This window comes from Chelonia mydas, chromosome 9 (genome assembly GCF_015237465.2).
Source record: "Chelonia mydas isolate rCheMyd1 chromosome 9, rCheMyd1.pri.v2, whole genome shotgun sequence".
Taxonomy (NCBI): Eukaryota; Metazoa; Chordata; order Testudines; family Cheloniidae; genus Chelonia; species Chelonia mydas.
Window position 1 is genome coordinate 1135250 of NC_057855.1, and position 27060 is coordinate 1162309.

The window sequence follows — 27060 nt, forward strand, 5'->3', positions numbered from 1 at the left end:
TGGGTGCCAGGTGTGACAGCTGCATGTGTGTTTTGCTAGTCTGACCACTGAGCTGAACCAAGTTCTAATCACAGGCTCTGTGCAGTGCGGCCATCCTCCTGGCCTCTCTGCTCACCTCGGGGGCTGCGTGCATGGCATCGTGGTGATGCTAGGTGTAAATGGGTCTCACCCTCCACTTCCTGCACCGATTTCAGACCACATTCAGTGCTAAAAAGTGACTCCGGCCAGGAATCCCTGACCCCAAACATGGTGAGCACCTCCATATTAGGGGCCACTCTTGGCTCCTTGCACTTGATTGGTTCTTTCGTTCCACTGCAGGCACAGAACACAAGGGAGAAAAGCGAGGCTTTGAACTGCCTGAAGGGTCCTGCCGGAGTGCTGAGTGTACGGGCTGGGAATATATTGACTTGCGTGTTGTGTAGATGTGGGTTTCCCACATGTGCTGGAGGCTGCTGCTCTTGCTGGTGCTGATTTCAGTTGCAGTCGATGATTTTTGTACTGAGAAATGTCCTTTGCTCTAAGACATATTTGTACGAATGCTGGAGACTACACACTGATAAAACTCTCAATAATCCTGCTTTGCAAGCTCGACCCAGGTGGAGAATTCAGGAGTTCAAGCCACAGCCTGCTCCAGCAGAGCCAAAAATGTTTCCAGTCACAGTCACAAGGCCTGGCAGGGGCAAGCGAACGGCATTTCCAGTGTCTTTGTGTTGGTTTCTCTCCACTGTTGCCGGGTGAAAGAGTCACATAACCAATGGGGAGCCTGGCTGGGTAGCTAGTGACTCCAAGGAGCCCCTGACTGACCCTACACCCCACGTAGAAATCGACAAAGGAAAATAGGGAGAGAAACCATTTTCCCTTCTCTCTATCCCTGACACAGCATCTGGGATCACTAGAGCTAGAGACATTCACACGGCTTCAGAACACAGTATGATCTTTTTAAATATGTGTAACCGCTTCTGAGGGTGCTGGGATTTCTTTAAGGAAACGTGACTGCTTCCAGTGAGAGTCACTGGCCTGGAACTTGGCCTGGTTGCTAAAACACGATAATCCTCTTGAAGTGTTTTTCTGTGAGATTAGGGTCCATCTCCAAGCTGTGCCTTGGTTTCACATTGGGAGTCCTATTGCAGCGTGAGCTCAGTGGGATCATGGATCTGGATTCACACACTAATGAACTCCTCACAAAGTAATTGTCCGACCTGGGTGTCTCTTGGCACCGTTGAGTCGCTTGTGCTCAGCAGGAAGCCCAGACTGAGCCAGTGCAGAGTGAGGTCCCATTTCCTTTTCAGAGACAGAAATGTGGGTCAGGCTTCAGGCCATCAGCGAGGTGTAGGAAATGGATGTTTTCGCTTCCTTGACTGGGCCAGGCTTGTGGATAACGAGGGGCCAGGGTTTTCCAGGGCTGTCGCCCTTCACCACTGCAAATCCCAGCAGCTGGGAAGTGGAGTTAACAGAGCTCTGGCGTCCCCCGTCACAGCCAGAGCTGAGTGTGCACCCACTAGGCCCAGAGATTCACGGAGCTCCCCCTTGGCACCTCAGTAAGTAGCCTCGTTTTCAGCAGAGCCCAGTGTGTTGGGAGCTGAGCCATTCCATCAGCTTGGTCTCGCGTGATCAGGGTGACGTGGCCCCGGAGCCTCAAGTGAGCTCCAAGCTGCACAGCATCCATGGTGATGCACGACCATCCAATGCAACGGGAACCTGATTCATTGTTTTAAAGGAGTTGAAGGTATGTCAGGGTCTTTCCCTGTCCCTGCTGCCGCGCCCACCCACCACTCCCCCTCCTGCCAGGTTCATGGGGGTTACAAACTCTTATATAAAACCAAACCCCGCCCATGCTGCTGTGCGAAAGAGCCACAGAGACTGGGAGCCTGGCTGGCTGGCTGCTCGGGGACACAGCGGCACCGCTGTGCACAAGGGCCTGTCCTGGGCACAGAGTAACCGAACTGCCAGCCCAAGGGATGTGTCTCTGCCTCTCTCACCTCTAGTGACCATACACGAGGCCTGTAACGGTGGCAGGGAAGAAATGCTTCAGACAGTGGCTTTGAGTTTGATGATGCCCCACAACTTCACCCCAGCTTTGGGGACAGACGAGCCTAAAACACAAACCATAAAGACGGTGGTGTGAGGGCAATGCCAGGCTCCTTCGTGTGCAGAGAGAAAGTTGTTATTGAAGAGAGGTGCAGGGGAGTGATCTGAGCGCAGACCAGGGAGCTGGAGCGAGCTGGCAGACCAGGTGCCAGCTCATGCCAAGGTCCCCAGGTCCCAACTGAGCACGGACACACCCACAGCTCGAACCGAACTGGCTCATCCGGGTTTTATGGGTTTAGTGTTTAGACTGTATTGAATGCTTGTGAGTTGCTGCTTACATTAATCTCACATATTACCATGTAACATGGGATGCAGATATTCTATGTAAGCATTGATACAGTAAGCCCCTGTGACTGCGTAATCACTAGACAGGGGAGGGACATTAACTAGTGTAAAGTGCTGGTCTCCAATGGAAGGAGACCATCCTGGCCAACGAGGAAGGCCCATCGACACCAGACGGGCTAGTGTGGGACGTTAAAGAGGATAAAAGACTTTGTTGCTCTGCTCTTCCCCCTCCCCAATGAAGATGAGTCTTGCAAGTGGCTTCCTCCCATCAGCTGAGGTCACAGCTCAGGGCACATGGGGGGATGGGAATAAAACCCTAAGAAGGAGGACTGGACTCTGGGGGCAAGGTTTCTAGGCACAAGCAAGAGAACCCCAGTGCTTAGCTTGGGTTAGCCCTAAAGGACATATAGAGCTTGCTTTTTATAGAAGCTTCTAGTACCTTTTGAAACTTAAGATGGTAGCTTATTTGTGTATGTAAATTTACCTGCTTTAACCTTGTTCTTTACGCTCTTGTTTCCTTTTCCTATTTAATACATCTTTAGTTGGTTTATTATAAGATTGGCTACAAGCATTGTCTTTTGTTATAGGATCTAAGGTGCCTTGGGAAAGTGACTGGTCCTTTGGGACTGGGAGTAACCTGAATATTGTTGTGATCCTTGGTGTCAGGGACCATCTGTCACACCTAGGTGGAGAGACAGATTGGAGTACCCAAGGAGACCGTCTGTGACTCCATGTGAAGACTGTTACAGTGGCTGGGGAGTTTACACTTGCTAATTGGTCGGTGAAATCTAAGTGTAGAACTCGCAGCCAATCTGGGGTTTGTGCCCTGGTTCCTAACAGTCTGCCCGGAGCTTGGTAGCCATGACCTGGAGCCGCTGCAGGACAGCTTGACACCAGGAGCCCCCAAGTTCTAATCCCAGCACGGATCTAGGCGAACTCGGGCAGGTCGCTGGAGCAAAGCTCCCTTGGTGGCCTGTAGACAGAATTCGAACTCTGTCCTCGGGCGCCTGTCTCGAGGTGCCTGATTTACAAGTGTGCTGAGCACCTGCCGCTCCCATGGACCTTCCATGAGACCTGGGCAAGGGCTTTGCTGAATTACGGCCTAGAAGGGACTTCAGGGTTTGCTCTGCTGTGTCTGACTCCTGGGGGGCCGGGAGAACACTGCTACCCCCTGGGCACTGTTCCTCATCTCTGAATGCAGCAGGAGCGCGCACGCCTGCTGTCAAATTCAGCCGTAACTTCCTGCCTGTAACAATAGTAATTCCTAGCTCTGACACAGCATTTTTCATTAGCGACTAGTAAGGTGCTGCGTGAGTCAGCAGCATCTCTCCCTTTGTGCCTGTGACGCGTGTGGCCGGCTTTCCGCACAGTGCAGTCAGACTAAAGGAGCAAAGCAGGTTCTTGCGGTGTCATTTCCAGATCCCCGTTGAGGATGTCTCCTCTAAACTGAAATTCTCAATGTTCTGATTAGTACGCAAGGAAATTGATTTAGTTTGGCCTTGTCTGTTCAAAAGACGAATCTCAAATTTCGTTGTAATCGAGGCTGAGCCAGATCCTCACCATGAGATGCCTTGATGAGTTGGTTGTACCAGACTGGCTTGCACGAGGGTTCTCAGGTGGAGCGGCTCAGCTCCCCAGACTGGAATTGCTGGTTGTAATGAGTGTGTGCTCAGGGAAGGATCAGCAATTAACAGCTCTTCATGTCTCTTCTTTTCCCATTTCAGCTGTTAGTAATGGGCATTAATAATTAAATCTTCTTCTGAGGGGAGCCCAGCCGTACTATGCGCTGCTGGCTGGCCGGAGCCATGATAAATTCAGTGCTGGGTGCACAGACATGGCGTGGATTCTGCTCCCACGCCCAGTCTGTATAACGGACAGGCAGCGGCAGGCTTGTGCCCAAAGGAAATGTGCCAATGTTTAAGATTTGTTATTTATAAGTCTAAATGGATTTTTCTTAATATTGGAAATTAAAGACCCAGATTCTCTCCTGCTACGAGACTCTGTGCAGCAGGCGGGAGGCTTGGGGCTTCCTGGTTTTCAGCACATAGCCCTGCCCCCCCAGCCCTGGGGCTGCTCTCACCTATGCCACCTGGCAACCGTCCCCACGGGATCAAAGGCCATCGGGGGCTAGCTGAAGTGCAGCAGTCTCTGGCCACACACCCTCCCTTCGCCCTCCTCCAGAGGTGGTATGGAAGCTGGGTGCACTAGCATTGCTGGATAGGTCGAACGGTGACTGGCACCGGGGGGGGACTTTTACTGTGCAGAGGCCTACGTGACACCAGTGTGCCGCTTGCACCCTCGTGACGAGAGCCGTGGGAGAATGAGCTGCATGCAACCTGCCTGACAAATCGCCAACCAGCTGTCCCCTGAGCTCCTGCTGTAGATCTGTGTTCCCAGGGAGAACGCACAGGCCAGGAATAACCAGTCTTGACTTTCAGGATCCTGGCTGAGTTTGCTGGGCTGGTAGAAAATATCTTATTTGTAATTAGAGCAAATTTGCTCTGATTGAGAGAGACTGTATATGGAGCCACAGTACCATTTGTTCTCTGACTTTGGCTCCTACCCTGCAGTCGAATCCCTGCACCCATCCAGAGAGTCATGACTGCGGGGCCGGGGCTCATCTTTGCACACAACCCTTCTCGCTCTCCGGGGTTGACGAAGCCAGTCGGACCGTGTGGGGGACGTGTTCTGGCTAAGTGGATCCCTTTCCATTTAACACTGTTTGTTTTTTTAACAGTTTTGTGAGCGGAGCTGAAACGAAAGCGGCTGTTTGCTGCGCCCTTGTGATGCTGGGGCATAGCTCAGGGAGAGGAATGGCAATGGGCTATGGCGCTGCGTTGTCACCTCTAGGTCACTCGTCCGAAGCCGGCTCAGTGGCACATTTAAGCCCTCACTAGCTGGCTGCTCTGCAGCAGCCTGGGCCGAGTGACCAGCTGCTCCCAAGCCAGCTCTGCGCATGCTCTTGGTAGGGCCCTGCCAAATTCACGGCCATGAAAAACACGTGAAGTCTGGTCTTTAGCGTGCTTTTACCCTATACGATACAGATTTCACGGGGGGACCAGTGTTTCTCAAATTGGGGTCCTGACCCAAAAGGGGGTTGCTGGGAGGAGGTTGCAAGGTTGTTTTAGCGGGGTTGCAGTATTGCCACCCTTACGTCTCCACCGCCTTCAGAGCTGGGCGGCGGCTGCTGGCTGAGGGCCCAGCTCTGCAGGAAGAAGCGCAGAAGGAAGGGGGGCAACACCACACCAGGCCACCCTTAGTTCTGCGCTGCTTCTGGTGGTGACACTGTCTTCAGGGCTGAGCTCCCAGCCAGCAGCCGCCGCTCTCCGGCCGCCCAGCTCTGAAGGCAGCGCTGCCGTCAGCAGCAGCACGGAAGTGAGGGTGGCAGTACCGCAACCCCCCCTGCAATCACCCTGCGACTCCCCCACAACTCCTTTTGGGTCAGGGCCCCGACAATTACAGCACCGTGAAATTTCAGATTTAAGTAGCTGCAGTCATGAAATTTACTATTTTTAAAATCCTATGATCGTGAAATTGACCAAAATAGACCATGAATTTGGTAGGGCCTCAACTATTGGGCTGGATACAGGAGTCACTGGACAGGGGGCTCTGGGTATGAATCTGAGAATGGCTCTCATCTGCCCTGTGTCTGGACTCTCTGCAGACAGGGACCTAGACACTGTGCTCCCCTCGGGGGACCCCTCCAGGTCAGGCGTGTGGGGAGCTTGCCTTGTTGCTGTACCTGTTCTGGGCACGTGTGGAGGATTGCAGGGCCCAGAGCAGTAAATCCAGCTCCACCTGTCATATCACGTTACTACACCACAGGGACTAGCTACGGTGTTGCAGAGTCAGATTTCAAGATTGACGTCAGACTGAGATCATTGTACAGTGTTCGCAGTGTAGACTCCAGGAGTCTGTGTGCGTGGAACAAAATGTGTCTTTGTTTTCCGGGAATGCCTCAGAGGTAGAATGGCCCTGTATGTGGTGGCTGAGGCCGGAGCAGCCTTATGGGTAGCTCTGGAGGATGTAGCCTACTAACCCCTTTCTGCAAGTGATCTTCTAAAGGCAAGTCGTGGTTCTCGGGCCAAGTCCATGAACGATTGGCCATCCCGGGAGGGCTGAATAAGGGTGTAGTGCTTTACTTTCTGCTGTCAAAGGAAAGCACCTGCATGGTAGCAGACTGGGGTGTGGTGTCCAGCAAATATTCATGGCAGTGACAGGCTGGGTGGGTGGTTATTTATACCCCTATTTCATGTTTTCAGACCAGTTTTTGCTTCTGACTGTGTTTGGTTTGGATTATCCGTATTGTTGTTTTTATCCATATTAAAAACCCAAGACTCCCTATCCTCCAGCCATCCAGGGCATGGAGAGCTATGGGGTAGCCTGGGCACCCACTCCTGCAGAACTCCTCTTGCCCGTTAGCACTGAAACCCCCTTTGGTGGAAGACTTGGCAAACAGAAACCAAACAAACAGCACAAGAACAGGAGCTAGGACCCTGATGCCATTTCTGCCAATTCTAAGCAAGACGAAAATGGTGCGTTAGTTATACAGAAAAACAGGGCATCAAAACTGCAGCCAGGTCCTTTCTCGTGTGCCCTGTGACCCAGAGATGGATTGAAGGCGCTGCTTGCGGTGCCTGAGTCTGTGCTGGCTACAGGTCTGGGGGGACCCTGCTTTTCCCCTGTGACTTCCTCCCTGCTCCCTTGCAGCTTTGACAGGACCCCTCTGTGGGTGCGATGGTGCTGCAGCCCCAGAGTGAAGCTGGCAGAGTGGTGTTTCACGGATTGGCCCCAGGTGGTTGCCCAGGGTTCTGCGATCCATGTCCAGCAACAAGGTGCACGTTCGCCTGGGGTCAGATCGCCTTTGTGCGAGCCGTGGCCGTGCCCAGGGCCATGTGCTGCGGCTCTGACTGTGCTAGGAAGTGCAATGCCTCTCGTGCTAGCCGCAGTGTCGGCACAATGACAAGCAGGGCTCAGGCATCTTGAGTAGCGGGTCATGAAAACCTGCCCGGGGCAAGGCTAAATAACACAGCAGTAAAAACACCGGCATGCTTACAGCTGTGCAGAAAAACACACAGAGAATCCCATAGTGCAGACAAGGCCCGGAGATGCCTGAGTTCGTGCCATCAGTGGGCCTGGGGTTTCCCTTACCCATGTATTCGTCGGATTTCCTTTGACCCCATTCTCCCTGTCCATCCGGAGTCAAATCACCTCTGCCCTCTTGTCTGTGATCACATGTTCACTGTGTCTTATGGGCCATCATTGTGTTACTTGTAACCTGTTAAAAGTTAATGGTAGCTTAGGTACAAGTGATCATGACTTGATCACATTTATAATGTGCAAATAGAATTAAGTCAAGACCAGTCATATATACACTTGGTGCTTTAATAGGGCCAATTTCACAAAGCTGAAAACAGTTATGAGCTAAATCAACTGAGAGGAAGAATTTCATCAGAAAAATCTGAATGATAATTGGGAATCATTTAAGAACACCAAACTAGATGCCCCAAAAGGCACAATCCCACAACTGAGGAAGGAGGCCATGCTGGTTAAAAAACTGGCCTGGTTTAGAGGGGAAGTGAAGGCAGCTATAAAAATAATAATATATGACAAATGGAAAAATGGGGAAGTTGATAGTAATGAAGATAAATCAGAAGTTAGGAATTGTAGAAAATTGATAAGGAAAGCAGAGGGACACAAGGAGAAGTCTATGCCAAGCAGAGTTAATCACAGTAAGAAGGAGTTTTTAAAATATATTAGAAACAAAAAGAATCCTGATAATATTTGTCTATTAGTAGATGGAAATGGTAGAATTTTCAATAACAATGCAGAAAAGGCAGAAGTGTTCAATAAATATTTCTATGCTATATTAAGGGAAACAAGAGATGATGCAGTCTCATCATATGGTGATGATAACACTCTTTCCATTCCACCAATATCTCTGGAGGATGTTAAACAGAAGCTACTAAAGTTAGACAATCAGCAGGTAACTTGCTCCAAGAGTTTTAAAAGAGCTGGCTGAGGAGCTTGCTAGACCATTAATGTTGCTTTTCAGTAAGTCTTGGAGCACAAGGCAAGTTCCAGAAGACTGGAATATTTAAAAACTGTAAACAGCATGACCTAGATAATTCTAGATCTGTCAGCCTGACCTGGATCGTGGGCAAGATAATGGAATAGCTAATATGGGACTCAATTAGTACAGAATTAAAGCAGGGTAATGTAACTAATGCAAATCAACATGGATTTCTGGAAAGTTTGATAGATTTAGATTATAGTGTTGATGTAATGTACCTAGACTTCTGTAAGGTCTTTGACTGGGTACCACACAATTTTGATTAAACAACAATTAATTAACACGGCACACATTAAATGGATTAAAAACTGGCCAATTGATAAGTCTCAAATTGTGACTGTAAATGGGGAATCATCACTGAGCGAGTGTGTTTCCAGTGGGGTCCCACAGGGATCGATTCTTGGCCCTCTGCTAGTTAACATTTTTTTCAATGATCTGGAATTAAAATGACACAAAAATTGGAGGAGTGACAAATAATGAAGAGGACAGGTCACTGATATAGAGCGATCTGGATCGCTTGGTAAACTGGGCACAAGCAAATAATATGGGTTTCAATACGGCTAAATGCAGATGGAAACCTCTAAGAACAAGGAATGTCAGCCAGACATATAGGATGGGGGGCTCTCTCCTGGGAAGCAGTGACTCTGAAAAAGGTTTGATAGTCATGGTGGATAGTCAGGTGAACATGAGATCCTAGTGTGATGCTGGGGCCAAAAGAGCTCATGTAATCAACAATAACAACATGGGCTAGGACTTGGGTGACCAGATGTCCCATTTTTATAGGGACAGTCCTGTTTTTTGGGACTTTTTCTTATATAGGCACCTGTCCCGTTTTTTCACAGTTGCTATCTGGTCACCTAGCTAGGACACACAGACAGGGGACTCTTGAGTAGGAGCAGAGAGGTTCTTTTACCTTATATTTGGCATTGGTGTGACTGCTGCTGGAATACTGTGTCCAGTTCTGGGGTTCACCGTTCAAGAAGGATGTTGATAAACTGGAGAGGGGTCAGAGAAAAAAGAATTAGAGACAATGCCTCATAGTGAGAGACTCAAAGAGCTCAGTCTATTTAGCTTAACAAAGAGAAGATTCAGGGGTGACTTGATGCCAGTCAGTAAGTATCTACATGGGGAACAAAGATTTAATAATGGACTCTTCAGTCTAGCAGAGACAGGTCTAACAGGATCCACTGGCTGGAATTTGAAGCTAGACAAATTCAGACTGGGAATAAGATGTACATTTTTAACAGTGACAGTAATTAACCACTGGAGCAAGTTACCAAGGGTTGTGGTGGATCCACCATCGCTGACATTTTTTAAATCAAGACTGGATGTTTTTCTAACAGATCTTCTCTATGTTGGGGCAGTTCTCTGGCCTGTGTTATACAGCAGGTCGGTCTAGCTGAGCACAAAGTTCCCTCTGGCCTCGGGATCTATGAATCTACACATACAGCCCCTGTCAGAGTAGATGGGGAGTGTTTAATCAGAATCATTTTTTCAACGCCAAGGTGAAATGCTGCTGTTCCCCTGCATGCCTCCCAGGGTCTAGGACACAGGTTCCCACTCACTCCATCCATTTGCATTTCTGTTTTCTGTTTTTAGGCTTTGTAACCATAAAATGCTGTCGATGCAGAAGCCAGGAGCCCTGAGCTGCTGGGCAGTATCAATACAAATGCTTGCAGGAAATGTAACAGTAAGAGAGAAGCAGATAGGAAACGGCCCCGAGCCTGCGCTCATATCCTGCAGAGTTAGGGGAAACCTCCAAACAGCAAAACAGGGTGGTGCTGGAGTGTTTCCAGTCACTGACTCATGCTGAAACAATGCCTGGGTGATGTTTGTGTTGGACAAGTGCATTTCCAGAGCATGACAGTCTCTCAGCCTGTCCGAGAGCAAGTTGCTGAGGTTTCTGTTGCGTTGGCTGGGGATGGCACCTCTCCTGAGCAGTGCTGGCTCAGGTCGTTGCACTGCGGCTTGTTACTTGCAGGTGATGCTCTGCATGTTTAGCTCTCCCCTGGGATCCCAGCATTGTGGCCCAGCCATGCCCTGGCAGGTTTGCTTTGGCGGTGGAGTGGACAACACAATATCGACGTACTCAGTGGAGTGCAAGGCTGCTTTCTGTGGCATGGATGCACCGTGGGTGGGAGAGGATGTGGGGAGCCTGCACGGGTCCCTCCTCTGGCATGTTATTAAATACCATTGAAATGTAAAGCTGGGTGTGTCCCGTACCCTTTCCTGAGCTGGGCTCGCCCTTTTCTGCCAGCTGCTGTGTTTTGACCCAGGTTCTTTTCATGGCTCAGACATGCTGTACTTCCTGCTCCACTTGCATCAGACACACGGTACAGGGGATTACAAATGTCTCTGCAAGACCGGCCACAGGAAGGGGCTGATCCAGCCAGGTGCTGAGCACGCTCAGCTGCCCTTGGCTCCAGTGGGAGTTGAGGGCACTCAGGATCTGCGCAGGACTGTCCCTTAAGCTAGAACGTGCCGGTAGGTTCGTATTGGCAGCACTGGACTCTGATGCTGCCAGCCCTTGGTCCCCAACAGGATGTGGGTTATACAGGGACTGTGTGTGAGGTTTGGAGGTGGGGCCCCTTAAGGACAGTCAGGTACCTGGTCACATGTTCTCTGCACGTAAGGGGACTAACATCTGGGCTGGTGCATCTGTGTTAGCGTAGGGGATTGTGGGGGTGGCATCAACTCAGCCCCAAGGTTTATATTAGCAGATGGGTTTCTGCGCAAGGAAGCACTTATGCAAAGTCATAATCTTTACAAAGCTTATTGCGCCTGCTTAGCGTTCCAGCTAATCGGGTGTGCTGCTTAGTAACGTGTGCACCGGCCGGCAGAGGGCTGGGGACGATGCTCTTCACCCAGCAGCTGGGCTTCCGTGCCCGTTCCTGAGCTCACTGAGAGCGATTATCATTTATTATTAGCATTGCCGTGGTGCCCAGGAGCCCCGGCCACGGACCAGGCCCCAGCGCTGCACAAACACGGGACAGAAAGACAGTTCCTGCCCCCTGAGGCTACAATCGAAGTACGACACAAGAGACAGCCCACCCGGGGAGCACTAGGAAACAATGGGACATTGGTCAGCCAGAGAGGCAGTGGTCCCCGCACGCCAGTGGCCTGACCATTCCAAACCTCCTACCCTCTGGCCACATGGCTGCATCAACAGCCCTCTTGGATGTGCAGGCAAACTCCGCAGGCTGCAGGCGTAGAGCCAGGAGTGACAGGACGAGGGTCTGACAGGAGACGCTGCCTGGCTCACAGCTTGACCCCGACCCCCTGCACGAAGCTGGACTTCCTGAACAAGGTGTTCAGCTGAGCTGGGGGGCAGATCCCCGCTCCAGGCCATGCTGCAGGGCCTCAGGGCTACAGCGCAGTCCTGGCCCCTTTGCGCCCCCTCCACACAGGGTTGTGGCCATGGAGCCGTTGGGATGGAGAGCTGCCGTGGAGTCCTCCATCCGGCAGTCTCTGCGTGGCCTGCCCCCAGGCAGTGGGATCGCATTGCTGCTGTCGCCGTGTGGGGGGCCCTTCCCGTCAGTGCACAGGGCAGAGCCTCGTCTTCCCGGGGGAGCGGAAAGATGCACAGGGTGGGAAATGTCCAGTCCTGAGTGCTGTGACCCCGCCCCCGAGGAAGAGCTGGGGCTGCTGGTCTCGCCCGTTGACCGGATCACTCCTGTCTTGGGCTATGCTCTGCACTTCCCTTCGGAGTGCTTCCTTGGCACGTACCAGCCCTGCTGGTCTGTGGGGAGCACCCCGCCTGCGGAGGCAGCCCTCGGGGGTTGGAACCTGTGAACTGTCCCTGGGGGAAGGAACAGCCAAAGCCCAGAGCGTGGCTTCCTGTGTCAGCGCGTGTGCTTTAAACGTAGGAGGCCCTGGGTTCAATCGCCAGCATCTCCAGGTTCTCTTTGGGGGGGGGAGGGGGAGGATAGCTCAGTGGTTTGAGCATTGGCCTGCTAAACCCAGGGTTGAGAGTTCAATGCTTGAGGGGGCCATTTAGGGATCTGGGGCAAAAACTGGGGATTGGTCCTGCTTTGAGCAGGGGGTCGGACGAGATGACCTCCTGAGGTCCCTTCCAACCCTGATAGTCTATGATTCTATGTGCCAATTGCCATGTGGAGCCCTGTGCTGGGGTATGCTACTTTGCAGCCAGCAGTCGACAGAGCGCAGCTGGCTCTGTGACTGTGCGCCGTGTCTGAACGCCGCGGGGTCAGGGGGCGACGGATCCGTGGGCTGCGATGCTGGACGCTTTGTGCACAGCTGTGGGAGGTGCTGTCCCCGTGTCGGCAATGGGGAGGCTGAGGCAGAGATCAGGGCGGAAGTGTCTGCACTGGGCTGCACTGTGCTCGCCCTACCGGCAGTCACGGCAGAGCTGCCGACTGCAGATTTCCTTGCCTGCTGGAGGGCGGCAGCTCACCACTATCTGAACCCCAAGTGTGGACGAGAGCTGGGTGATTTTCAGAGCCACCCTGTGGGTCTGCTAATGGCAAGTCTTCTCCCTGGGTCCCTGCGCAGAACGCTGTACTGCCTCTCGCGTTGTGGGGCTGGTCGCCAGCAGGACGGCACGGGGAAACTGCTGCATTTCCCGGGGCTCTCTCAGGGTCCGGATGGCACGAAGTCTCCAGCAGCAGAACGTGGCCAGAGCTCTGTGGCCTGAGCCACCGACCGGGGCAGCGGCAGAATGGATCCCAGCGGGCGATTGCCGAGGGGTCTCTGCAGGGCGTTGGTTGCAGGCGCGTGCTGGCTGGCGTGGTTATGGCTCAGATGTAATCCCCTGATTTCATAGATCACCAAATCCTGCTGATGCTAGCGCTGTCCCCGCTTGGAGAGTCTCTGCCAGTCAGGTGGGTCTGGACGGGGTGCACAGAAAACGACTGGCACCTGCAGGCTGCAGAAACGGGGCCCAGCAGCAGCACTGCCAGCCCGTGGCGGATTCATACCCAGACAGGCTTGGACTAGCGAGCCTGGAGCATTATCTGAGGGCGTAGGCAGGGCTGCAGGCAACCAGCGCAGGCCATCCCGTCACAGCCATGGCAGGGTTCTTGCAGCTCCCTGTGGGGCAGCTGGCACTGGCCACTGTTGGAGGGGGGACACTAGGCCAGATGGATCCTGGGTCCGATCCAGGCTGGTAATGCCTGTGATGTTTGTTAACCCTCTCACTGCCAGCGCTTCTGCCAACTTGCTGTGATCTACGGGTGTCCTGGTGGAGTCAGGGGTTGTGGGGGGCACGTACCTGGCCCTTGGAGCAGCTCAGTAGGTAATGGTTGACTTGGATGCATCTGGAATGGTCAGTTGCAGTCAAGGGGGTTAAAAGTTCTCCATGGACCCCTTTGCATGGATATTAGGTGCCCTACAAAAGGCAGAGGGTCGCCTGCGGGGGATAAGAACAGCCATAGTAGCTGTTCATAGTAGTCCATCTAGCCCAGTGTCCTGTCTTCTGACAGTGGCCGATGCCAGCTGCTTCAGAGGGAATGAACAGAACAGGGCAATTACCGAGTGATCCATCCCCTGCCAGCCAGTCCCAGCTTCTGGCAGTCAGAGGTTTAGGGACACCCAGAGCATGGGGTTGTGTCCCTGCCCATCTTGGCTAGTAGCCATTGATGGACCTATCTTCCATGAGCTTATCTGATTATTTTTTTTTAACCCAGTTATAGTTTTGGCCTTCACAACATCCCCTGGCAACGAGTTCCACAGGTCAACGGCACGTTGTGTGGAGAAATACTTCCTTTAGTTTGTTTTAAACCTGTTGCCTGTTAATGTCATTGGGTGACCCCAAGTTCTTGCGTTGTGAAGGAGTAAATAACACGTCCTGATTCTGTGTCTCCACACCTGTCATGACTTTATAGACCTCGATCATCTCCCCCTTAGCCGTCTCTTTCCCAGGCTGAATGGTCCCAGTCTTTCTAATCTCTCCTCATACAGAAGCTGTTCCATACCCCTCATCATTTTTGTTCCCTTTCTCTGCACCTTTTCCACGACTAATCTATCTTTTCTGAGATGGGGAGACCAGAACTTCACCCAGTATTCAAGGTGTGGCATTAGAGGCATTATGATATTTTCTGTCTTATTATCTATCCCTTTCCTAATAGTTCCTAACACTCTGTTCGTTTTTTTGACTGCCACTGTCCATTGAGTGGATGTTTTCAGAGAACTGTCCAGTGACTCCAAGATCTCTTTCTTGAGTGGTTACAGCTAATGTAGACCCCATCATTTTATATGTATAGTTGGGATTGTGGTTTCCAATGTGCATTACTTTGCATTTATCAACATTGAATTTCATCTGCCATTTTGTTGCCCAGTCACATAGTTTTGAGAGATCCTTTTGTAGCTCTTCGCAGTCTGCCTGGGACTTGACACAAAACTATTCAAGACAGTTATCTGCAAATTTTGCCACCTCACAGTTTACCTCTTTTTCCAGATCATTTATGAATATGTTAAATAGGACTGGGCCCAGAACAGACCCCTGGGGGACACCACTATTTACCTCTCTACAGTCTGAAAACTGACCATTTATTCCTACCCTTTGTTTCCTGTCTTTTAATACTGCTCAGTTCTATTCTGATTTTACTTGCTCCTTTCACAGGCAAATTCCCCCCGAGTGTCGGGTGTAAAACCGAGTGCCAGCAGCTCAGGACTCAGTCTAGAGCTGGAGCTTGCCTGTGGTTGCTGTGCCTGCCACGGGCAGGGTCCATCTTCATGGCCCTTGTGCCACCCTGGGCTCTCCGGCTGGACAGGGGAAAGACTGGGGGACCCAGGGTGTTGTGGATCCTCTGGCATTGCCTCGGAGCCAGTTACAGTGTGCAGGGGCTGGGTCTTGGGGCTGGGAAACGCCCCAGGGGCTCGGGCAGATTCGGTTTGGCCATGATAGTACCACTGTTTGTTTCCTCCCTGGGGGAAAGTCCAGGCTATATTCAGTGCTGTGTCTTCCCGTTGGGAGCACGGAGCCTCCTTCAGGGCAGGCGCTGGCCACAGGCCCTCTGCACGTGTGGTCCCTGTGGCCTGTCCGAGTCCAGCCAGCCCATTCTTCCCAGCCGTTCCTCCTCCTGGCAGCGTTGGCTGCTGCCGAGCACTGCCAGCAAGACCTGATGGTTCCTGACCGGCTTGCACAAGCTCCCGGCACGCATGAGCTGGGCATGCAGAGCAGCCTTCTGCCGGTCAGGAGATCAGCCACTGCAAGGCTGCACGTTAATTCGCAGTCAGTGCTGCTGTCCTATGTGTGGGGAAGAGCGGAGCCTAGGAATCGTTGGCAGTCGCTCCCTAGAAGAAGCAGCCAGAATTACAGAGCAGCCAGTGCCTTTAGAAACTGGCAGGAGACGCCCTGATTTGCAGAGAGCAGCAGGAGCTGCGCTGTAAGCTTTTGATCAAATAAATACCCCCTGTTTTGTAACCCACAGTGTGCGCACACGTTCTCACATACGCTCTGTCCGGGGCCGGGGAGGGTGGTATGATGTGTGTGCATCATGGGGCAGCACTGACTGAGCGTCGCTGAGCAGCTGGCCCGGGATGTTCTTTTTGCTGAGTCCAAAACTTACTGTATTTTTTTCGTAGCTTTGGCAAAATTGTATTCGCCTGTTTTGGAGAATCCCAAGTGCTACAGAGACGATACTTCTCAGCAGCTGAGAATGCTTAAGATAACGTGTGGGTGTGCGCAAGTGCTTGGATAAGTCAAAGCGTTTTTTTAGTAAAAGCCCCTAACTTGCCAGGGATGGACTAGAGCTGTGAGCCTGCACGTAGACCCTTGCCAGAGTTGGGATCTGAGTGTGCGAGGCCTTGCTGTCGTCAGGGCTTTGCTTAGTGCTTGCCCCTGGCTGGATCGCACAAGTTTCCAGCAGCCAGTCGTAGCCAAGAATCAGAGGCCATGGTTCAAAATACAGGCATGAAGGTCTCTGCTTTTCTCGTCATTCAGGGCAGCTGCATCTCCTCTCTCTCCGCTGCCTTCTCCCATTCCTGAGATGGTGCTTATCTGGGTGATTATTGACATCTTCTGCATTTAATATGTTCTGTGCATTTTACTCTCCGGGTAATTAGCGGCAGTGATGAGATGCTCTCCTGTTGCTTTGCCATGTTGCTGTCTGAGCTAAGCTCTGTGTGTCTAGGTGTTTATACCACACTTGTGACTGCGGTGCTTGCATATAGGGGGCAGGACTCTCTGGGTGGCAGAGAGCGCAGAGATCACCATTTCATGCTGCTCCGGCCTGGCTGGCCAGCTCTCAGCTGGACCCGCTGGGCACGTTTCAGACTTGGACCAGGACCCAGTGGAACCAGCAACAGCTCTTGCCTGGGAAGACGCTTTGTGCGTAGCCAGCTCTTGACGGCGCTGTGGCTTGCAGCGCACACGGCTGAGGCGACTGTGATGTGATCTTGCTGAGGGGAAAGGTTGTGGATTGTGCAGGCCTGGCAGCACCCGGAGGGCAGGCTGTTGTCACTAACCAAACAGACAGTCCCTGTCTGAAGTTGGAAGTCTATGCCCACCCCCTGCACTTCTCTATGGGAGCTCAGCCTGCTCTTGACAGAGCTGGTGAAGGCCAGAGCCTTCATCTTTCTGCACACAAGACCTGATGAGGGCTACCCCCGCATAAAGGAAATACCAACCCTTGAAGACCTGCAGTGGAATCAGTGTCGGTCAAAGTGCCCTTTGCAATCACATTGAAAGAGTCTTTGATCTGACGAGGCCCTGGAGCCACTAGGAAATCATAGCCCCTTGGTAAAAGCTGCCCAGAATTATTCACGTTTGCCTTGGGAAAACGGGGCGTGTTGCTCCCTCTTCTGCATGAACCTGCACCTGTCCATCCCTCCGCGTCTCCCCTGGCTCTGGCCTGGAGGCAGAGGTGGTCAGGGTAGACTTCGTCGTGTTGGGGCCTCACCCAAAGCCCACCGAAGTCAGCGGGAGTATTTCCATTGACCGCAGTGGGCTCCGAGTCCAGCTGTGCGTGTGCACTCTGGCAGGAATGCACCATGTCCCTGTGCGGCCTGCCCCCGCTGCAGCCCTGTGCCTGCTCCGTCAGCCCGGGCGGGAACATGCAGCCCGTGCTTCCCAGGGCGCAGCTGCAGGGACCACTGAGCACGCTCAGAAACAATAGCTCTGTGGTGGTCCCTTCACCGTGGACCAGCCGCAGGGGTCAGCCGAGCGCTCCGGCGTGGTCCTGAGCAAAGGGAGTGGCTGTGTGTGGAGGGCATTAGTGACACAGGCAGCCGTGCGGGGCAGATTGGCCCGAGTGGACAGTTACAGCCTCAGAGGAGCTTTTCCCTCCCCCCGGAAGCTATGAGGGAACGAAGCGGGGCTACAGTGGAACGAACACTGCATGGGACCTTCCCTGCAGGACTGGCTGCCCCAGCTCATCCATCTCCACGCACGTGCCGTGGGAGGGGGACGTATCCTGGAGCTGTGGTGAGCCGCAAGGTGTCTACCCCCCTGAGCGGTGGAATAGGGATGGGGCAAACCAATTTACTCTGCTCCGCCCAGCTCCAGTGCCTGGCTGTGCTGGGCCGTGGATCCAGATGGTGCTCGTCCTGGCCGTGCAGACAGCTGCTGGAGGACCGTGGGCGGGCAGGGGTCCTAGTGGGCTGTCTGTCGCTGTGCACCGGGCCTGGTCCTGCTCACCGCTTATATGCAGATGGGGACCGGTTTATATCTGTGTCGTCAGGATACGGCACTTTTGATTGAAATGAGCTGGTGCTGGTGGTTCTGTGCTCGATATCGGTGCTCTCAGGTTGTGCCGGGTGTGGGGGGGGGGGGCGTCCCATGGGGCTGCCGGGGTGCAGCGCATGGCGAGGGCATGCATCGCTTCTCGGCTCGCCATCGGCACTGGGTGCGAAGGAGATGTACTTCGCAGGGCTCAGAGCTTTGTGTGTTCTGCTTGGGGGGGCCTCGCGTGTCTGCTTCGGGGGGGGGGGCGGTGAGTGCTGTGATGGTTGGCACCCTGGCTAGTGTGTCTGGGTGGGGGAATAAGAGGATGTTATTTTGTTTGAACCATTTGGGAATGTTTACAAGCCAGGCCTTGCTCATCCCATGCTCAGAGCTGGTGGGGACTGCCCAGTTAGTAGTAAATATCCAACAATAGACACCAACATGTCTGTGACCAAGGGACGAAGGTATTTGGGGATGTGGGGGGGTTACTTAGGGCTGGCAAACACTCCAAAATCTCCAGAGGAGCGGTGCCGGAGCAGCATGAGAGAGCTCGGCTCAGCACCAGGCTGTTGGAGGTGTGTCTCCCTCGTGGCACCAGGGAACCTGAAAGAACGTTCTTAGCCCTGGGGCCTGACATTCTGCAGCTCAGTTCTGTTTGGTTCTGAATTAATGCAAATGGGAAAAGGGTCCGGGTGGGTCTGTTACACAGTCGCATGCAGCTAGATATGAAATAACTGGGGGGGGCCTCTACAGTGGGCTGTCCTCCATGTGGCTCTCTGGGAGAGCTGGATGACCAGGTAGCGATGCTGTAAGACTGTCCCCAGAGTCGTGCCAGATGCTCGGTGCAGCCCCCGGGACCCTGCAGGCTGCACTGCGGAGAAGAGCTGTGGCACGGTACTTCGAGCATGGCGCTGGGCTTTAGGTCTTTAAGGCCCTTGGGCCAAAGCCATGCCTGGTGAATCTCCACGGGCTTCAGGAGACTCGCCCCAGGGATGCATTTGGCCCATGGTCAGGACCCATTGATAGTGGTAGCAGTAGCAGCGTAAACCAGTAACAGACAGTGTCTGCTGCCAGCCACCGCCTGAGGTTCCTGTCCCTCCACCCTTGCCTCTCCCGGCCTCAGCTCTCAGAGCACGGGCTGGCAGCTCAGACGAGGTGACATTGCTTTCAGGGAGCAGGGGAGGGTTTTTCATCCTCTCTGGGCTCTGGGATGTTCTCCTCTAAGGTGCCCGGCATATGCACGGCGTCGTCACAAGGAGCGTGCGGGCCTGCCTCAACCCGTGTGCCCCTGCCCTCGCGGACGCTGCTAACGACAGCGAGGCAAGGTCTCGGGAATGGCATCCTGCCAGCTTGGCAGCAGGCACCCTCCGTGCCACGCGCGGCGGCGGTGGGCCAGGGCAGGAGGATTCTTGACAGGATGGATTAACGTACCGCGCTTGCGGCGTAGTGCTGGAGCAGGGAGAGAGTGGAGGACGGGGACTGAAGAGCAGCAGCCCAAGGAGGTGAGGAAAAGGATGCGGCCCTGGGGGAAGCCTTAGCTGAAATGGGGGGGCGGTGGGTGCTACTGCACGGGGCTGTCCGGGTGTGCGCCGTAGATGGGTCTCGTGTTCCTTGCACCGATCCTAAGGGAAGAGAGGCGACTGCCTTAACCTCCTCAATGACCAGAGTGCAGGGGACAGAGCCCCGCACTAAGGCTTCCTGCAGCCTAAAACATTGGTTGTTGCTTTGTTCCCTTGGCTCGCCGCCCGGAGCAGTCAGCCAGGGACTCTGGAGAGCTTTGGCGGTGCGGTGACTGGCTCCGAGCTGAAATGCCAAACCCCCCTAATCTCCAATTGTCAATTGACAGAGTTTGCTTTTGAACAAGCTTGGGAATGTAAACAGGGAAATGGATCCCAGCTGGTGGGGTGGGTGGACTGGTGCTAGTGCTCCCCCCAGGAGGAGGAATGTCGAAAAGCTTCCTTGTTTCGCTGAGAGTTGGTAGTGGAGAAGCAAGCTGGGCTGCCCAACACTGGAGAGGCAAGCTGGCTGGAGCCCCAGCCCAAAGGACGCGCAGTTGGTGTTTGTCTCCAACCTCTCCTGGCCTCTGGTTCTTTTCTTTTACCGTCTGGAGTGCAGGGAGCAGGGAAACCCTTCCTTCCAGACCCAGCTGTCCGTTCAGCCCGGATACCCTGTGTGCTTTGTGAGGAATAAAGCAGAAGTCCAGGGCCTCCAAGACTCTGGAAGAGCATGTGCCTGTTCCTCTAACCACGCACTCCGGGCTATGTTATTGAACCCGTAAATAGTCCCATCAGATCTGGGTCTTGTCTCAGCCCGTAGACATGGGGCCCTGGGCTCCTCTTACTGCTAATGGCCCCAGCGGCCAGCCCCTCAGTCTGACACTGCATCCCAAAGCTGTCCTGTCCAGCAGTCCAGCAGCGTGAGGCTGAGAGCTGGCTCGGCGCTGACGCTGAGTGCCCCTCACTGAGTCACCAGCTGCAGGAGCTTTCATCCACGCACAGACCCAGCCCTGCACTGCGCAGTGTTACCAAGCTGCCGCTGGAGGCCAGACACGTGGCCAAAGGGGGCTCTCCAGGAGGGAGCTGCGTATACCGTCTCTCCCATTGTGCAGGCACGGGGCTTACGGCAAGCCAGGTACCCAGGTTTGGGTGGTGTCTGGGCCAGATTGCAGGAATGCAAGTTTCTAGCACTCAGATTCCCTGGAAGTTTTGGGCAGTAAAATAATTTGACGGTTTGACGAGAACTTTACAAGACACCCAAGCAGCCAGCCAGGTTTTGTTGTGAACCTGTTATGCTGTAGCTGAATCTCAGGCAACTGCAGGCAACAAACTCCTAATAAGCTGTCTTCCTCTAGGGCCATGTGTTTTTCACAGCTGTCCAGAATGTCTCTTCAGCTCCAGGGAGTCCTGTCAGCTTCCCGGCCCCTTTCCTCATCTGGTAGGGCCACGGTCATCATTCAGCAAAGCCCCACTTTCCCCAGCTGCTGTTTACTCCCCATCAACGGTTCCTGGTGTTCTTTCTCAGCCCTTTGGGCTGCCCTAGCCCTTCGCCCGTGAATCCGAACCTCTTTGCTCATGTCATTAGTCCTGGAGAAGGTGGAGTCATGGCAGATCCTCAGTCAGCAATGGATTCACTGACTGCGGACATCAGCTCGAATCCAGCCAACAGTCACCAGAATTGTTCTCTTCCTGGTGCCTTTGCAGGGGTGTCTGTGGATGTCTGGGCAAGTGTCCACATCCCACAGACCAGCCCTCTGTGGTCCCCTGGGGCACGGAGACTGATGCCCTGCTCTCTCCTGCGGGCGGTGCCTCCGGGGTGCAGGAAGGGAGGAGAGAAGTGATGGGTCCCTGAGTCAGTGACACATGTAGGCACATTCAAGCACCTGGACCCAAGGGGAGACGTACTTTGATCGAAGTTTGAAACCATGCCTACCCCATGGAGCCTCAGATGTCCTAACGAGAGGAGAGAGAAAGCACATCTGGCCTGCTCGCCCAGCCTGGCGCCCCAACGCCTCAGTGCGCCCCAGGGCCAGAAGTGTAGCATGACACCAGCGTTTGGTCTGGGCTTGAGCTACTGGGCTGGCACTTGTGGAGTGGAAGGCTGGATCTTTCTCCCGCTGTCAGGGGAAAGGACCACACACTGGCTGCAGGAGCGTTAGGCCAGGAACTCTGCTCTCTGTTCCTGTGAAAGTCTTCACACATGTCCTGCTCGCCAGGCACCAGCCACTCCTTGTAAAACGCTATCGCCCCGAGCGATCGAGTGGCATTGCCAGGCGATACTTGCCCTCACAGCCCAGATCCCCAGAGCTGGGGGCTGCTCCTTTTGCCCTGCGTGCCCATCATCTTGCCTGACATGGATCCCAGAGAAGATAGTCGAGTGGCTGACACAGGACTCCATTAATAAAGGATTAAAGGAGAGTAATAGAATTAATGCCAATCAACACGGCTTTTTGGAAAAATAGATCTTGTCACACTAACTTGATATCATTTTTGTTGAGATTATAAATGTGGTTGATAAAGGTAATAGGACTGATGTAATATATTTAGGTGTTTGTGAGGCATTTGACTTGGTACTGAATAAAATTACGTTTAAAAAAACTAGAATGATATAAAATTAACCTGGCAGACAATAAATGGATTGAAAACTGGCTAACTGATTGTCTCCAAATGTAACAGTAAACGGGGAATTGACATTGAGTGAGTGTGTTTCCAGTAGGGCCCTGCTGGGATCAGTTCTTGGCCCTACATTATAGAACATTTTTATCAATGACCTGGAGGAAAACAAAATCATCCCTGATAAAGTTTGCAGGTGATACAAAAATTGGGTGAATGTTAAATAATACAGAGGACAATTCTGATACAGAACAATCTGGATCTCTTGGTTAACTAGGCGAAAGCTAATACTATGTGTTTTACTATGGCTAATTGTAAATGTATATGTCTGGGAACAAAGAATGCAGGTCATATTTACAGGCTGGAGGACTCTTTCCTGGGAAGCAGGGACTCTGAAAAAGATTTGGCGGTGGTGATAGATAATCAGCTGAACATGGGCTCCCCATGTGACACTGTGGCCAAAAGAGCGAATATGGTCCTGGGATGGATAAATGGGAGTAGGGAGGTTATTTTCCCTCTGTATTTAGCATTGGTGTGATGACGGCTGGAATCCTGTGTCCAGTTCAGTGTCCACAGTTCAAGGAGGATGTTGATAAATTGGAGACAGTTCAGAGAAGAGCCATGAGAATGATTACAGGATTAGAAAACCTGCCTTAGAGTGGTAGAGTCAAAGAGTTCAATCTATTTAGCTTAACAAAGAGAAGGTTAAGGGGTGACTTGGTCACAATCTGTCAGTACCTACATGGGGAACAGCTATTTGATAATGGGCTCTTCAGGCTAGCAGAGGTAGGCCTAGCATGATCTAGTGGCCGGAAATTGAAGGTAGACAAGTTTAGAATGGAAATAAGGTATACATTTTTGAGAGAGAGAGTTACTGACCATGGGAACAACTGACCGAGGGTCGTGGTAGATTCTCCGTCACTGGCAATTGGGTGGTTTTCGGAAAGCTCTGCTCTAGGGATTCTTGTGGGGCAGTTCTCTGCCTGCGCTGTACAGGAGGTCAGATGAGATCAGTGGTTCTCAAACTGTAGGTTGCGACCCCAAAGTGGGTTGCGACCCCATTTTAATGGGGTCGCCAGGGCTGGTGTTAGACTTGCTGGGGCCTGGGGCCCAAGCTTGGAGTCCAAGCCTGAGGGCTTCAGCTCTGGGCAGCAGGGCTGAAGACCTTGGGCTTCGTCTTTGGCCCCCCCTTCTCCTCCTCCCAAAGCAGTGGGGCTCAGATGTCTCATGCTTTGATCCCCCCTCCGGCAGTCGTGTAGTTATTTTTGTTGTCAGAAGGGGGTCATAGTGCAATGAAGTTTGCGAACCTCTGGACAACATGATTACAATCGTCCCTTCTGGCCTTGGGATCTATTAAAGGCACAGCACTTCCTCATTTGTAGCACGTAGCAAATCTCTTGTTGACTTGAATAGGAGCAGGTCCTAAGCAATTATTGTACCATGGCTCTTGTCATCTCTTCATGGCAAACCCGTGAAAGTCAGAGGGATCCTGGGTGCACAGGAGATGCAGATCGGGGGGGGGGGGGGGTGAGAGAGAGAGAGACAGACAGACATATACAAACATATACAATACATGGAAATATCCATTTTCACCTTTGAGAATATTCTCGGTGATTTAACAAGAAGCTATTTTAGAACATATTATTACAGCCCTGCCTTGAAGCCCTGCTGTATGCCAGGATCGTCGGTCTGCCAAGCAGTGGTAGGTTGTTTATTTCTAAGGCAGACAGCTCTGAGGTAGGATAGTCATCTGAGCTGGCCGGGCAGCAGCACCGAGCGTTAAAGGAAACATCAGAGGAAGCCAGGCCAGCGACTGTGTGCCCAGTGCTCAGCCGGCAGGGGAAGTCCTTGTGGAATTTTTTATCTATCTTTCCTGGGCTGTGTGCTTTGAATGCTGGGAAGTGCTATTCTCCAGATGTTTCCTAGCACATGGACGCTCTGTTTATAAACAGTTGCTCACAGCAGAGCCCCTCTGCAAGGGGTAGCCCTCAGCCAAGGGGGCGCAAGGCTGCAGAGTCATTAACAACACAAGTGAAAAACTTGACCACGTTTTGTTTTGTGGTCAAGGCCCCTGGGCTGCTCTCTTGCCCTGGCTTTGTCTGGAGCCTTTTTCCCCTTTTGAAAGGGATCGTGGAGGCTTATGAAGCTACGCCATGATCAGGCTTGAAGTTTAATGAAAGGCTGAAAGTTTCTCTTCTCCACGGAGCAACTTCCTGCTGCTTGTCAGCCTGGGGAGAGAGCAGGGCTAGCGAGGTCTGTCGTCCTGCCTTTGCCGGGGGCTCCTGAGTGGCCGAGAGAGCTGGAGCGGTCACAGGGCAGGGCGTCACTCCACGTCGGGAGGGTGTGTCACGCCGTTAACGCCTGAGGCCAGACCCTGGGCTGACGTAACGCAGCCTAGCGCGGGGGAGGCCCCTGGACGCAGTTGACGGCGCAGCCAGCAGAGTTTCACACAGTCCGGGAGAAGGGCCGTTTGTGGCTCAGCTTTTGCCCTCCTCTCAGTACCGATGTACCATGGCCGGAGTCTGTCCCTGGGGGCCTTGCCAGCAGGGGGAGTTTGGAGCAACAATTTCCGGCTGTTGCTGGTCCCTCTAGCGCCCACCCTGTCCCAGTAACAATGGGATGTGCTGGTGCTGCAGGGTAGTGCAAGCCGGGGCACTGTAGCCCCTGCAGACACCCGAGGGGTGGAGACACTGAGGCCTGGCCCAGCTCCATGGAGCTGGGGGGGTGGAGGGGTTTGTGTCTCCCTTTGATTTCAGTGCTGTTGGCTCACGGCCAGTGGGCAGAGAGGGCCTGTCTGCACCAGGAAGTTAATTCGGTTTAAGGTGGGGGGTGACTTTAAAGCGGACGTACCCCTGGTGTGACAAGCCTTTGGTGTGATGGCATCTGGCTGCAAAAGTGTGGCTCCATCCTCCGTCCGCAGAGGGGTTTGTGAGTAGACGCCCTCACTATCAAGTTTCAGAGTAGCAGCTGTGTTAGTCTGTAGTCACAAAAAGAACAGGAGGACTTGTGGCACCTTAGAGACTAACCAGTTTATTTGAGCATAAGCTTTCATGAGCTACAGCTCACTTCATCAGATGCATTCAGTGGAAAATACATTGTATTTCCACTGAATGCATCCGATGAAGTGAGCTGTAGCTCACGAAAGCTTATGCTCAAATAAATTAGTTAGTCTCTAAGGTGCCACAAGTCCTCCTGTTCTCCCCACTATCAAAGCATCCCCATTCAGGCCGTGCCCCTGAGCCCCATGTGAGATTCTCCTCTGGCCCCTTCCCTGGCTCCTGGCACAGCCGATCTCACAAAGCCGTGAGCTGCAGATAGCACATTTATTGGATTACAGTGTGCCGGGGAGACTGGGGCTTTCCCTGCATTCCCAAATGCACACTAAAGGCAGCTTCTGCCTGGCCAGGACACAGCTCCTGTCTGCTCTAGCTGTAACCATGTGGGAGGACTCTGGGGTCCCCAGGGCCCCCGGTAAATTCTCACTGTTAGCTTTGGTTCCCCTTTGCTTATCCCATGAATACCAGAGTCTCCCGAGCACGTGGTGAGGGGATTTGGTCTGGCCTGAGGGGAAGGGCTAAAACTGCAGTGGCCAGGGTAAGCGGTAAGCCTGGCAGCAGCCCGCCCAGTGGGAGCACTGCAGTGTTACCGACCGGGGAGTGAGCGGAGCGGAGCCGAGCGGGGACCCAGCTGGGGCCGTCCCGCCCAGCAGGCACGCACTCACAGGACCGAATGGCCCGCGAGCGTCCATCCCTTGAAGTAGTCACCTCTGAATGAGATGCCCTGGGACCATGCCACTTGCTTGCTGGGTACATCGGGCCATGTGCTTGCGGGGAGGTTTCCTGGCGCCTGGACACGGGGTGGGAATGGCTGGCCATGCAGTGCATATCCTGCTGCTCGTGTGAGCATCTGGGTTCCCCTCCCTGACCCGTCTGCCAGGCGACCGTGTTGCCGTCGTGGCAGCAGGAGCCTGCAGGTCTCTGAGGCCTGCAATAGCAGCTGCACAAACCCTAACCCGCACCGCCAAGAATGCCGCCTCCCACAATGGTATAGGGCTCTCCGTAGCCCCTCGTGGGGGCTCTCAGGCCCTGGCGTGTCCCATCTGTGTGGGCTCTCTGCTTTAGGGCCTGATCCTGTGCTCATCTCTGCCTGTCCCAAGCAGAGGAACGGGGCATCCGGGAGTCAGATCTTCCCCTGGCGAGTGCAGGCTCGCAGCCTCCCTCAGGCGAGGCCTGGCCTCTCCGGCCTGCCCAGCCTCCAGCTTCCCCCAGTGCCGCTTGCCGGGCAGCGTGAAGATCCTCACGACGCTGAGAGCTGAACATGGGAGGAGAGCATAAACTAAGCTGACTTCAACATCAGACTCTGGCCCAGGAGCCACAGCTCGAATCCTCTGCTTCTCCTCGTATTTAATTCCAGAGCAATGCAGAATCCAGCGTCTCGTGCTGGGACGTGGGGGTCCAGTTTGCCGCAGAGCGCAGGGGCCGTGAATACAGCTTGTCACGGCGCTCCGTGAGCACAATGCTGATGGCGTTTTCACAGGTGTCACATGCCCAACCCCCTCTACCTCAGTCCCACTGAGCAGAAGGAAACCACCTCGGGCCTACCCAGCGCTCCTGCGGGCGATCCTGAGAGCCTCCAAAAGCACTGCTGGGCCTTGAGCTAAAGTCCTGTGCGGCCACGGGGGCGCACTCCTGCAGGGCGCAGAGCAGGCTGCAGAGACCTTGGCTCGCCCGGGGCTGTGCGCAGAGGGTGCGATGCTGAGGAGCCGCACAGCTGCATGGGACCCAGACGGGCCACACTGGGTGGATTCTCGTGGCTGTTTCCTTTGTTCCTTTCCATGTCGTTCTTCTTCCCCCTGAAGTGCCTGGCTCAGGCACCAGGTC

The 27060-nt window shown here is 53.5% G+C and overlaps 1 protein-coding gene across 5 annotated transcripts in view; it reads left to right on the plus strand.

Moving 5' to 3' along the window:
• The window catches only part of XXYLT1 (xyloside xylosyltransferase 1), a 101171-nt gene that overhangs the window by 62384 nt on the left and 11727 nt on the right, over positions 1-27060 (plus strand). The gene's annotated exons all lie outside the window — the stretch shown is intronic.